At 36.5% G+C, this 13,737-nt stretch overlaps 1 protein-coding gene across 1 annotated transcript in view; it reads left to right on the top strand.

The window, feature by feature from the left end:
• LOC138081004 (centlein-like) overlaps nt 1-13,737 on the top strand; it is a 155,295-nt gene that overhangs the window by 100,840 nt on the left and 40,718 nt on the right. The window lies entirely within an intron of this gene.

Raw genomic sequence — 13,737 nt, 5'->3', positions numbered from 1 at the left:
TACAGTCCATGGGGTCACAAAAAGTGAAACAGACTTAGCTATTAAATAATAACAAGCTACCTGATCAGTTCAGTTCAGTTCAGTTGCTCAGTTGTGTCTGACTCTAAGCTGCCTAACAGGTATAAAATTAAGACTTGGGAGTGGCAAACATCATTTATACCCACATTTCATTTAGAAAAACTACTCATATGGTTAACCCAATATTTAGTGAATTTGGGAAGAGTTACTTCCGGGCTGAGCAATCTCTTCCTCACATACAGGTCTACTCTATGGAAGAGAATGGATTTTGGCATTCTTTTTGATAACCTTTGGCAATAAGTCCGCAGTGCTTTAGGAAATACTCAGTTTAGCAGATCTAGATGGTCAATCAGTTCAGTTGCTCAGTCATGTTGGACTCTTTGCCAACCCCATGGTTGCAGCACGCCAGGTTTCCCTGTCCATCACCAACTCTCAGAGTTTGCTCAAACTCAGATCCATCGAGTTGGTGATGCAATCCAACCAGCTCATGCTCTGTCGTCCCCTTCTCCTCCTGCCTTTGATCTTTCCCAGCAAAAGGGTCTTTTCCAGTGAGTCAGTTCTTTGCATTAGATGGCCAGAGTATTGGAGTTTCATCTTCCGCATCAGTCCTTCCAATAAATATTCAGGACTGATTTCCTTTAGGATGAACTGGTTGGATTACCTTGCAGTCCAAGGAACTCTCAAGAGTCTTCTCCAACACCACAATTCAAAAGCATCAGTTCTTTGGCACTCAGCTTTCTTTCTAGTCCAACTCTCACATCCATGCATGACTACTGGAAAAACCATAGCTTTGACTCAGTAGACCTCTGTTGACAAAGTAATGTCTCTGCTTTTTAATATGCTGTCTAGGTTGGTCATAGCTTTTCTTCCAAAGAGTAAGTGTCTCTTAATTTCATGGCTGCAGTTACCATATGCAGTAATTTTGGAGCCCAACAAAATAAAGTCTGTCACTGTTCTTACTGTTCCCCATCTATTTGCCATGAAGTGATGGGACTGGATGCCATGATCTTCGTGTTTTTTTTTTTTTTAATTTTTATTTTTGCTTTATTTTACTTTACAATACTGTATTTGTTTTGCCATACATTGACATGAATCCACCATGGGTGTACATGCGATCCCAAACATGAACCCCTCTCCCACCTCCCTCCCCACAGCATCCCTCTGGGTCATCCCTGTGCACCAGCCCCAAGCATGCTGTATCCTGTGTCAGACATAGACTGGCGATTCGATTCTTACATGATAGTATACATGTTACAATGCCATTCTCCCAAATCATCCCACCCTCTCCCTCTCCCTCTGAGTCCAAAAGTCCACGATACACATCTGTGTCTTTTTTGCTGTCTTGCATACAGGGTCATCATTTCCATCTTTCTAAATTCCATATGTATGTGTTAGTATACTGTATTGGTGTTTTTCTTTCTGGCTTACTTCGCTCTGTATAATCGGCTCCAGTTTCATCCATCTCAACAGAACTGATTCAAATGTATTCTTTTTAACGGCTGAGTAATACTCCATTGTGTATATGTACCACAGCTTTCTTATCCATTCATCTGCTGATGGACATCTAGGTTGTTTCCATGTCCTGGCTATTATAAACAGTGCTGTGATGAACATTGGGGTACATGTGTCTCTTTCAATTCTGGTTTCCTTGGTGTGTATGCCCAGCAGTGGGATTGCTGGGTCATAAGGCAGTTCTATTTGCAATTTTTTAAGGAATCTCCACACTGTTCTCCATAGTGGCTGTACTAGTTTGCATTCCCACCAACAGTGTAGGAGGGTTCCCTTTTCTCCACACCCTCTCCAGCATTTATTGTTTGCAGATTTTTGGATTGCAGGCATTCTGACTGGTGTGAAGTGGTACCTCATTGTGGTTTTGATTTGCATTTCTCTGATAATGAGTGATGTTGAGCATCTTCTCATGTGTTTGTAAGCCATCCGTATGTCTTCTTTGGAGAAATGTCTATTTAATTCTTTGGCCCATTTTTTGATTGGGTTGTTTATTTTTCTGGAATTGAGATGCATAAGTTACTTGTATATTTTTGAGATTAGTTGTTTGTCAGTTGTTTCATTTGCTATTATTTTCTCCCATTCAGAAGGCTGTCTTTTCACCTTGCTTATATTTTCCTTTGTTGTGCAGAAGCTTTTAATTTTAATTAGATCCCATTTGTTTATTTTTGCTTTTATTTCCAGAATTCTGGGAGGTGGATCATAGAGGATCCTGCTGTGGTTTATGTCAGAGAGTGTTTTGCCTATGTTCTCCTCTAGGAGTTTTATAGTTTCTGGTCTTACATTTAGATTGTTAATCCATTTTGAGTTTATTTTTGTGTGCAGTGTTAGAAAGTGATCTAGTTTCATTCTTTTACAAGTGGTTGACCAGTTTTCCCAGCACCACTTGTTAAAGAGATTGTCTTTACTCCATTGTATATTCTTGCCTCCTTTGTCAAAGATAAGGTGTCCATATGTGTGTGGATTTATCTCTGGGCTTTCTGTTTTGTTCCATCAATCTATATTTCTGTCTTTGTGCCAGTACCATACTGTCTTGATGACTGTGGCTTTGTAGTAGAGCCTGAAGTCAGGCAAGTTGATTCCTCCAGTTCCATTCTTCTTTCTCAAGATTGCTTTGGCAATTTGAGGATGTTGAGATTTAAACCAACTTTTTCACTCTCCTCTTTCACTTTCATCAAGAGGCTCTTTAGTTCTTTGCTTTCTGTTGTAAGGGTGATATCATCTGCATATTTGAGGTTATTGATATTTCTCCTGACAGTCTTGATTCCAGCTGTGCTTCATCCAGCCTCACATTTTGCATGATGTATTCTGCATATAGGTTAAATAAGTATGATGACAATATACAGCCTTGTCGTACTCCTTTCTCGATGTGGAACCAGTCTGTTGTTCCGTGTCCAGTTCTAACTGTTGCTTTTTGACCTGCATACAGATTTCTCAGGAGGCAGGTCAGGTGCTCTGGTATTCCCATCTCTTTAAGAATTTTCGACAGTGTATTGTGATCCACACAGTCAAAGCCTTTGGCATAGTCAGTAAAGCAGAAGTAGATGTTTTTCTCGTACTGTCTTGCTTTTTCAATGATCTAAAGGATGTTGGCCATTTGATCTCTGGTTCCTCTGCCTTTTCTAAATCCAGATTGAACATTTGGAAGTTCATGGTTCACATACTATTGAAGCCTGGCTTGGAGAATTTTGAGCATTACTTCACTAGCATGTGAGATGAGTACAATTGTGCGGTAGTTAGAACATTCTTTGGCATTGCCCTTCTTTGGGATTGGAATGAAAAGTGACATTTTCCAGTCCTGTGGCCACTGCTGAGTTTTCCAAATTTGCTGGCATATTGAGTATAGCACTTTCACAGCATCACCTTTTAGGATTTGAAACAGCTCAACTGGAATTCCATCACCTCCACTTCTGTGTCGTAGTGATGCTTCCTAGGCCCACTTGACTTCACATCCCAGGATGTTTGGCTCTAGGTGAGTTATCACATCCTTGTGGTTATCTGGATCATGAAGATCTTTTTAGTATAGTTCTTCTGTGTATTCTTGCCACCTCTTCTCAATATCTTCTGTTCTGTTAGGTTCATACCATTTCTGAAGTGTTGACTTTCTTAAATGACAATATATTTTTCCTTTTTCTTTGCTAAATTCTTATCTTTTCTACTTCCTTTTCCTTGGATAGATATTATTTCATTATTTACATTTTGAGTAGAATGATTTACCTCATAAAATATTAAATGCCATGAAAGAAATTATTTATTTTTTGGGGGGGCACTTAATTTATCATTTAGAGCCTTTAATTCCTCAGCCTAAAGCATGTATAGTTTTGTGCAATAGTGTGTTTATATCTTAAAAATGATTTATGGGTTATATTTTCAGTTCAGTTCAACAAATTGCTGTATTAAATGTGGATATTATCATGTGATGGTACTCTGGAAAATTTAGAATTAAAATTCCTGCCTTTAATAAAGGATTTCTAAGTGTCTGTGAGCATTTGGGTGGGGATAAAAGTGAAGTGCAAGTAACCATATGCTCCTACATTAAATTACAGGTTCTATGAGCATGGGGACCATTTATACCCAACATGTAATATTTACCATATTGCCTGATTTATAATAGATGTTCTTTAAATATTTTTGAATATGTGACTTACATTAAATGAAACCAATATAAGTGCCATGAGAGAATCACAAGCAGAATGCTATTAAGATTCAAAAGAAGGAGAGATTAAATTATGTGGCAAAGTCTTAAGATACTCAAACAGTTTTAATAGGTAGAGATTTTAGGAGGATTTGCCCATGTCAAACACCAGGCAAAATTCAAGAAGGTAGGAGTGTAGCATATCTTTGGATGATACTGAAGTTTATAGTTTGTTTCATAGATAATATGTAGGAGTGTAGGCTGAGAAAAGACTAATGTTATATTGAACATGTATTAAAGAAAGGCCTTAATTGCTTGAATGAAAAAGTGTGGATTTTACTTAGAGGGCAAAGGAATTTATCTAGGCATTTCATTAACTTAAGTTAATTAAGCTGCAATCTGTGAAAATAAAACTAATAATCTAGTATAGAGTTAGAAAAAGGAAAGCAGAAAGTAGAATGATCTGTAAGGAGGTTATTTCATAGTCTCAGAGTAATGACATGAACCTGAACTATTAGTTTTGCAAGAATTAAAGATATATAAATTAGAACTATAAGGACTTGACAGTAATATGAAAGTGACTCTTAGGTTTTCAGTCTGGAGAATCCAGGAGAGCAGTGGCATTGCTATCAGGAAGAAGGTTATTATAAAGAGGTACAAGTTACTATGATGATAACTTTTGAGCTTCTTTTAGACAATTAAAATTTTAGCTATTGGTGGGAATACCGTTTAGAGATTTTTAAGTAAACTATTAAAAGCGTGAATTCAATCCTTGGGAAGGAGTTGTCTTCTTGATATAAAAATATTTAATGTTATAGTTAAGGAGAAGACTTTAAACAGAATTCTGAGAACTAGATATTTGCTGATAGTATTAATGGATGAGAGGAAAAGCACATTTTAGTAAAAGAGATGAAAAAAATTGTTCAGAGAAGTAGAAAGAGAGAAGTATAATATTGTATCTCATGATGTGAAAAAGAATTTCAAAGCAAAAGGTGGTTAATGCTGTACAAAGTTACAAGAAAAAGCAAAACATGAGGTTTCTGAAAAAAATTTTAATTTAGCAATCATGAATTTTTTAGTGATTTTAGAAAGTAACATGTAGAATGGCATGTGATATTTTAAGAAATCACTGAATTCTAACAAAATAATTAAACAAATTAGGAAATTTAACAGTGCAAAGAAGGATATTTTTGCATTTTAAAAAGTGTTAGCCAAAATATTTGAAAGTAATGGAGAAGAAAATTAAAATACACAGTACAAGAAAACTTAATTGTGTTAACAGATCTGGTTGAAAGAGGAAGCCATGAGTTCCAGAAGATAACCAGATTTAATACATTTATTGTAACCTTTTTGTCTTTTCAGGCATTCAGATTATATCTTAGTTTTTTCTTAACCTATTATCTTTCCTCTAGCATTCTTTCAATTAATTTGTTATATATTTGTTTATCCTTTAATATTGCATGTTTAGATGACTCTATTGTTTGTACTACTTGGTGGATTTTGTGTTTTGACTCAATTATATATGTATTTACCTTTTTAAAGGTAAGCTTATTCCATCTGCTTAAGATCTAATATACTTATTTGATCTTTATTCTCTGGTTAATCTTATGCTTTCTGTTTTAATATTTTGTTTTTTTTTTTAGCATTTGCCAGTTGTTTTCACTTCATTTGTGTGTGTGTCTTTGTGTATGTGCATGCACTCTAATGCTGATAATTTGGAAGGTTTAGGAGAACTGCATCAGTTCTTTTAGTGATTATATTTATTATTTTGTATATAATATTTAACACTATAGTTTTTTAGATTGAAGTATAGTTGATTTAAATGTTGTATTAGCTTCAGGTGTACAGCAAAGTGATTGTTATACACAGGTTTGTATGCATGTATGTATATGTATTCTTTTTCAGATTCTTTTCCATTATAGGTTATTATAAGACATTGAATATAGTTTTCTGTGCTATCCTATAGGTCTTTGTTTATCTACTTCATATATAGTGGTGTATATCTGTTAATCCAAATCTCCTAATTTATCCCTCCCTCCATTTTCTCTTTAGTAACAATAAGTTTGTTTTCTATGTCTGTGAGTCAGTTTTTGTGCTGTAAATAAGTTCATTTTGTCATTTTTTTGGTTCCTTCATATAAATATTATGTGATATTTTTCTGTCTTAACACTGTATACCTTTATTCTAGAATATTCTGAAAAATTTAGATAGTATCAGCTGCACACTTTAAAAAACTTGAGAAAATTAGTATATTTTTACTTATTCATCCTTTCTCCTGCATTTTAAAGTGAACTTACAGAGAGTAATTGGAGGACTTAATTTCCTGTTATTAGCATTATTTGGTTATATTTTTTATACTGTCAAGATTTCAAGTGTTTATGGTTTACATCCATTTTCTCTATTATTTTTTAGTATAAATTCTATAGGAAAATGCCTTGTGGTATGTTAGTTTTTCTCTTGCTGTTTAGCAATTTAAAACCTTAAAAGAATACACATATTTATTAAGTTGCAAAGAATACACATATTTTTTAAGGTGCTGTGGGTCAGCAGTCTGGGTGTAGGTTAGGTGCTTCCTCTGTTCCTTATTATATAAGGTTGTAATTGAGGTTTGATTAATTTATGTTTTCATCTGGAGATTTAATTTGGGAAGAATCTGCTTCCAGGCTTATTGAAGTTCAGAATCAAAGACCTTGCAGTTTAGGACTGAAGTTCTAAATAGGATCAAAGTCTTTGTTAGTCAGGGTTCCATAGAGAAACAGAACTAATTATGTGTCTGTAGATAGATAGTCAAAGACATGAGACAGAGACAGAGAAATTGATTTTAAGGCATTGTCTCATGTAGTTGTGGCTTCCCAGGTGGCTCAGTGGTAAAGAATCTGCCTTCCAAGGCAGAAGACAAGTGATGCAAGTTTAATCCCTGGGGTCAGGAAGATTCCCCTGGAGTAGGAAATGGTAACCTGCTCTAGTAATCTTGCTTGGAAAATCCCATGGACAGAAGAGCCTGCCAGGCTGCAATCCATGGGATCACAAAGAGTTGGACATGACTGAGCGACTGAGCATGCATTAATGCATGTAGCTGTGGGTTGGCAAATCTGAATTCTGCACAGCAAACTGGAGACCCAGGGAAGAGTTGATACAGCATCTGAGTCCAGAAGTATGCTGGTGGCAAAATTCCTTCTTTCTCAGATGAATAGTCCTCTTTCATAAGGTCTTCAATTGACCAGATGAGACTTACTCACATTATGGAGGGGTTATCTCCTTTACTCAAGTCTACTGATTTAAATGATAATCACATCTATGACAAAAACACTTTCACAGCAGTATCTAGATTGGTGTTTCCTTAAGAACTAGATATTGTGGGTACAGTGTATTAGCCAAGTTGACACAAAATTAACCAAATGAGTAAAATATACTGAGAGAAATAGGCCTAGGGTTTAGGCTGTGTTTACTGTTCTTTGAGCACAGGCTCAACTTTGCTTTGGTGTCTTTTTTTTGGGTGTCTTGAGAAACTTCTTAAATATCGTTTGAAACAACCAGTTCTTTCCGTTGCATTCCCTTGTTGTTATACAGAAGCCTATTGATGTAGTTTGTGAGGTGTCTCGGGGAGTGAAAGTACTCCATAGTTTTATGTTTAGGTCTCAGTCTTTTTGTGATCTTGTGCCCCTAGGTCTGACCTTCATAAGTGTGTCTCAGTTTTTTTTTTCCCCCCCTTTAGGAAAGATTGGAAGGCTCGAGGGTATTGGAGTTGGGCATTTAACTTCATTTGGGTTGGTTAGTCTCTGGTAAAATCCCAGCAGACTCTAGTAAAATAATTTTCTCTTGAGGGTAGGCCTTGTTAAGAATTATGTCCTTAGGTCATATTTTTAAATGTCTATGTTCCCTCTCCTCCTGCAGAGAGCAGGAAGATATTTCTCTCTGATCCTCACTGTGACAACCTAATAGTGTTCTGTATGTAAAACTCATGAAAGTATAGGAACCCTTCTACGACCAGGCCCTCCAGGACATTTTTAACTCTCATGCACGTCCACACTTATCCTCCAATGATTCGTTAATTGCAGATTTGGGTTCCTACTCTTGGTACTGGTTTCTATGCAGTTTTCTTGCGTCAGGGATTTTGCTCTGATAAATTGTGATTCTCTGTATCTGCCTGTCTCTCTCATTTGGGGAACAGCAATTTGCCCTATGACCTCAGTTCTCTGATGATTCTAAGAAGAGTTGCTGATTTTCAGTTTGTTCAACTTTTTTCATGTTGTTTGAATAGGAGAGACAACCTCCAACTTACTGCATCCAGTGCTGGAAGCCAGAAGTTCCTTCATCATGTGTTTATTGTTCCATCAAGTAATGTTAAATAGTTCTTACTTTTCCAAACTTGTAGTCTATGGAATAGAGTAACAAGAATGCTTATTCCTTAACCACATATCTGGTCAAACTACTAGAAAGTTATACACACAATTTTTTAGCTAGTTGCTGAAAAACTTTCATAGAACAATCTAATTCTATTATGTGCTTTATTGATAATAGTGTAGAAAAATGCCATGTAACTTCTTTTGGTAAGACTGTGCTTTAGCTTTGTCACTGCTAGTTATAAAGTAAATCTTGCAATAAATTTTCCTTCAAGTATTGTATTAGATAACTCGAGTCTGCTAATAACTTGCTGTATTGAATGAAATGATTTTAAAACATTGAATTTCCCTTTTTTCTTTCCTTCTAGGAAGCTCAGAAATAAGTTTCAGTTCTCAATTACATTCAATTCTCTCACCCCTTCCCTTTTATCCGTTTACCTTTGTTTTAGTTGTACTGATACCATTATTTCTCTGTTTTTCATTAAACTCTTTATGTACATTTTTAAGTAGGTCATATAAATAATATATTAACTATGCTCAAGTATTGTTTTATAGAGTTTTAGGTCTTTTGAACCACTGCCAACACACCCCACTTTTTTCCTAATTCATACCCACTATCATTCTCTTCTTACTGTATAGACTTCTTTTGACCATGATTTGAATTATTCATCTCATGGCTTATCCATAATAAATAATTTGTTCCAGCCATACTTTCTCTTGTCACCCTTTATGCTTTATGGTTCCTCTGAGTTCAATTTGCTATTTTAATATTAACTCAAGCCAGACCATTAAGAATGTACTTTATTCTATCCAGAAAAATTTGTTGAAAAGGTTTCATGAAGCTAAATTTAGGACTTGGAGGGTTATTAATGTTTAGTGAAATAAGTCAGAGAAAGATAAATACTGTACAGTGTCACTTATATGTGGAATCTGAACAATAAAACAAACTAGTGACTATAACAAAAAAGAAGCAGACTCACAAATATGGAGAACAAACTAGTAGTTACCAGTGGGGAGAGCAAAGTGGGAAGGGACAAAATAGGAGAAGGGGATTAAAAGGTACAAACTACTATGTATAAAGTAAATAAGCTATAAGGATATATTATATAGCAGAGGGAATATAGCATTTCAAATAACTATAAATGGAACATAACCTTTAAAATTGTGAAATCATGTTATATATCTAAAACTTATAGAGTTTATTATAAATCAACTATAGTTCTCTAAAAAGGAAAAGAAAAAGAATGAATTGTAACTATATATACTTGTGCTAAGGCTTCCGTGGTAGTTCAGTTGGTAAAGAATCTGCTTACAGTGCAGGAGACCTTGGTTCACTTCCTGGGTTGGGAAGATCTGCTAGAGAAGGTATAGGCTACCTACTCTAGTATTCTTGGGCTTCCCTGGTGGCTTAGCTGTTTTAGAATTTGCATGCAATGTGGGAGACCTGGGTTTGATCCCTGTGTTGGGAATATCCCCTGGAGAGGAAACGACTATCCACTCCTGTATTCTGGCCTGGAGAATTCCATGGACTGCATAGTCCATGGGGTTACAAAGAGTCGGACATGACTAAGTGACTGTCACTTCCATTACAAAAACTAGATCACTGAGGGTACATTTTATTAGGAAAATATTTTGAGTAAAATTTAACAGATCTTTGAGAGTTTATCAATTCTCTTCCATTGGGAATACATCTGTGTTTAACTTATTACTTTAATGATTGATGATATATAAAATCATTTATCAAACTAATTTTCAAAATATGAACCTGGGTCTCCTGGCTCAGGCAGCTTCTTTACCATCTGAGCCACCAGAGAAGCCCTCAAAATATGATGGTTTTGGTCCACTAAGTTCCTACTGTATATGTGTTTTTATTTAAAGATTAAGTCTATATATGTCCTGTAGATTACTAAATTCACTCAAATGCCAACTTTTTGATTATTAAATAACTTTCATGAAAGGACTTGTCATTGCTGTCATTTATGTTGTTTATTCAGAGAAGGAAATGGCAACCCACACCAGTACTCTTGCCTGGAAAATGCCATGAATGGAGGAGCCTGGTAGGCTACAGTCCATGGGGTCACGAAGAGTTGGACATGACAGAGCGACTTCACTTTCACTTTTCACTTTCATGCATAGGAGAAGGAAGTGGCAATGCACTCTAGTATTTTTGCCTGGAGAATCCCAGGGACAGAGGAGCCTGGTGGGCTGCTGTCTATGGGGTCGCACAGAGGTGGACTTGACTGAAGCAACTTAGCAGCAGCAGCAGCAGCATATTGTTTATTCCTGTTAGGTTTAGCTCACATTAATGGGCAAATTCTTCTAAACTGTAAATCATTTGGTCTAGTACCTCACCTTTCTAAAGTCTAAATAATCTCAAGGATAGATGAGGATGCTTAATTTTTGTTAACTCTCCTTTCAAAGGATAGGCCTGTAGATATTTCAGTGTCTTAGTGTTCATATGATTGAATTTATCAGTGTGAATCTCATTCATAAACATTTACTATAATTTAGTTTGGGAGATAGTATGAGTATATAGATAATTAGCAGCTCTAGGTAATATGTCCCAAATGAATAGTGTAGGTAATACAGAAACTTTGAAATAGCTGAAATTACTGTGATAGTTAGAAAGGCTTCATGGAGGAGGTGAAAATTGAACCTTGAAAGAGGCTGAGACTTAGATGAGAATAGAAAAATAGGTTATGAACTGTAGATGTTTGTGCATTTATTTTTATGCTGTTTGATTGATGTCAAACACATTTTGATATGCCCTAATAATTAAAATAGGCAATAAAAATTAAAACTATGTTGAGGTGCCATTTATACTTAATTTGTAAAACGTTACCAAGCCTGAATGTCTTATTGGTACAGATGTGGAGCTATGAGAACTCTAGAAGTTCAGTTGGCCTATGGACAAGTAATGTCACCTCTAAGTATAAATCAAGAACAACGTTTCATTAATATGATCCCTACACTGAGAAAACTACATTTTACTGCATAACCCAGTATCAGTTCCGTTCAGTTAAGTCGCTCAGTCTTGTCCAACTCTTTGCGACCCCATGAATTGCAACATGCCAGGCCTCCCTGTTCATCACCAACTCCCAGAGTTCACCCAAACCCATGTCCATCGAATCGGTGATGCCATCCAGTCATCTCATCTTCTGTCATCCCCTTCTCCTCCTGCCCCGAATCCTTCCCAGCATCAGAGTCTTTTCCAGTGAGTCAACTCTTCGCATGAGGTGGCCAAAGTATTGGCATTTCAGCTTTTTAGCATCAGTCCTTCCAATGAACACCCAGGACTGATCTTCAGAATGGACTGGTTGGATCTCTTTGCAGTCCAAGGGACTCTCAAGAGTCTTCTCCAACACCACCTTTCAAAAGCATTAATTCTTCGGCACTCAGCTTTCTTCACAGTCCAACTCTCACATCCATACATACTGGAAAAACCATAGCCTTCACTAGATGGACCTTTGTTGGCAAAGTAGTCTCTCTGCTTTTGAATATGCTATCTAGGTTGGTCATAACTTTCATTCCAAGGAGTAAGATCTTTTAATTTCATGGCTGCAATCACCATCTGCAGTGATTTTGGAGCCCCAAAAATAAAGTCTGACACTGTTTCCACTGTTTCCCCATCTATTTTCCATGAAGTGATGGGACCGGATGCCATGATCTTCGTTTTCTGAATGTTGACCTTTAAGCCAACTTTTTCACTCTCCTCCTTCACTTTCATCAAGAGGCTTTATAGTTCCTTTTCCCTTTCTGCCATAAGGGTGGTGTCATCTGCATATCTGAGGTGATTGATATTTCTCCTGGCAATCTTGATTCTAGCCTGTGGTTCTTCCAGCCCAGCGTTTCTCATGATGTACTCTGCATATAAGTTAAATAAGCAGGGTGACAATATACAGCCTTGATGTACTCCTTTTCCTATTTGGAACCAGTCTTTTGTTCCATGTCCAGTTCTAACTATTGCTTCCTGACCTGCATATAGGTTTCTCAAGAGGCAGGTTAGGTGGTCTGGTATTCCCATCTCTTTCAGAATTTTCCACAGTTTCTTGTGATCCACACAGTTAAAGGCTTTGGCATAGTCAATAAAGCAGAAATAGATATTTTTCTGGAACTCTGTTGCTTTTTTCGATGATTCAGTGAATGTTGGCCATTTGATCTCTGGTTCGTCTGCCTTTTCTAAAACCAGCTTGAACATCAGGAAGTTCACGGTTCACATATTGCTGAAGCCTGGCCTGGAGAATTTTGAGCATTACTTTACTAGCCTGTGAGATGAGTGCAGTTGTGCGGTAGTGTGAGCATTCTTTGGCATTGCCTTTCTTTGGGATTGGAATGAAAACTGACCTTTTCCAGTCCTGTGGCCACTGCTGAGTTTTCCAAATTTGCTGGCATTTTGAGTGTAGCACTTTCACAGCATCATCTTTTCAGTATTTGAAACAGCTCAACTGGAATTCCATCACCTCCACTAGTTTTGTTCATAATTATGCTTTCTAAGGCCCACTTGACTTCACATTCCAGGATGTCTGGCTCGAGGTGAGTGATCACACCATCGTGATTATCTTGGTCGTGAAGTTCTTTTTTGTACAGTTCTTCTGTGTATTCTTGCCACCTCTTCTTAATATCTTCTGCTTCTGTTAGGTCCATACCATTTCTGTCCTTTATTGAGCCCATCTGTGCATGAAATGTTCCCTTGGTATCTCTAATCTTCACTTTACTGTATAGCAGAAGCTAAGAATACATTGTAAATCAACTATACTCTAATAAAAAGTATCAATATTATAGTTCTTGCTATATAATATAAAGATATAACTACATATCAAATGTGAATTTGATACTATTTAAATAAAATGGAAATCCTAAATTAAACAGTGCAAGGAAACTTTGGAAGAATAGATTCAAATATTAGTTGAAAAAATAAGTGGGTTGACAAAATAAGTTTGGCAAAGAGTCAGTATTAGGGCATGGATATCAGTTTTAGCATGTTGGTTTGAGATGGCAGTAGATAATTAAAATGGAGATATTTTTATAGAAAACTGAAAACGTGGGATTGGTAGTTGAAAGAGAGTTAGGGCCAGGTTATGGATTGGGTAGTCTTTTAGACAGAGAGGAGACCAGTAGCCAGGAGAGTGGGTAAGATTTCTGAGGGAAAAGCTGTAAAGATTAGAAAGGAGAGAAACTAAGAAATGAGTCATGGATACATCGTTCAATTAGATTTAGATATTTCTGGTAGGTGAG

This window comes from Capricornis sumatraensis, chromosome 6 (assembly GCF_032405125.1).
Source record: "Capricornis sumatraensis isolate serow.1 chromosome 6, serow.2, whole genome shotgun sequence".
NCBI classification, from domain to species: Eukaryota; Metazoa; Chordata; class Mammalia; order Artiodactyla; family Bovidae; genus Capricornis; species Capricornis sumatraensis.
Note: the sequence above shows the minus strand (reverse complement) of the source record. Positions and strands in the feature narration are given on the sequence as shown.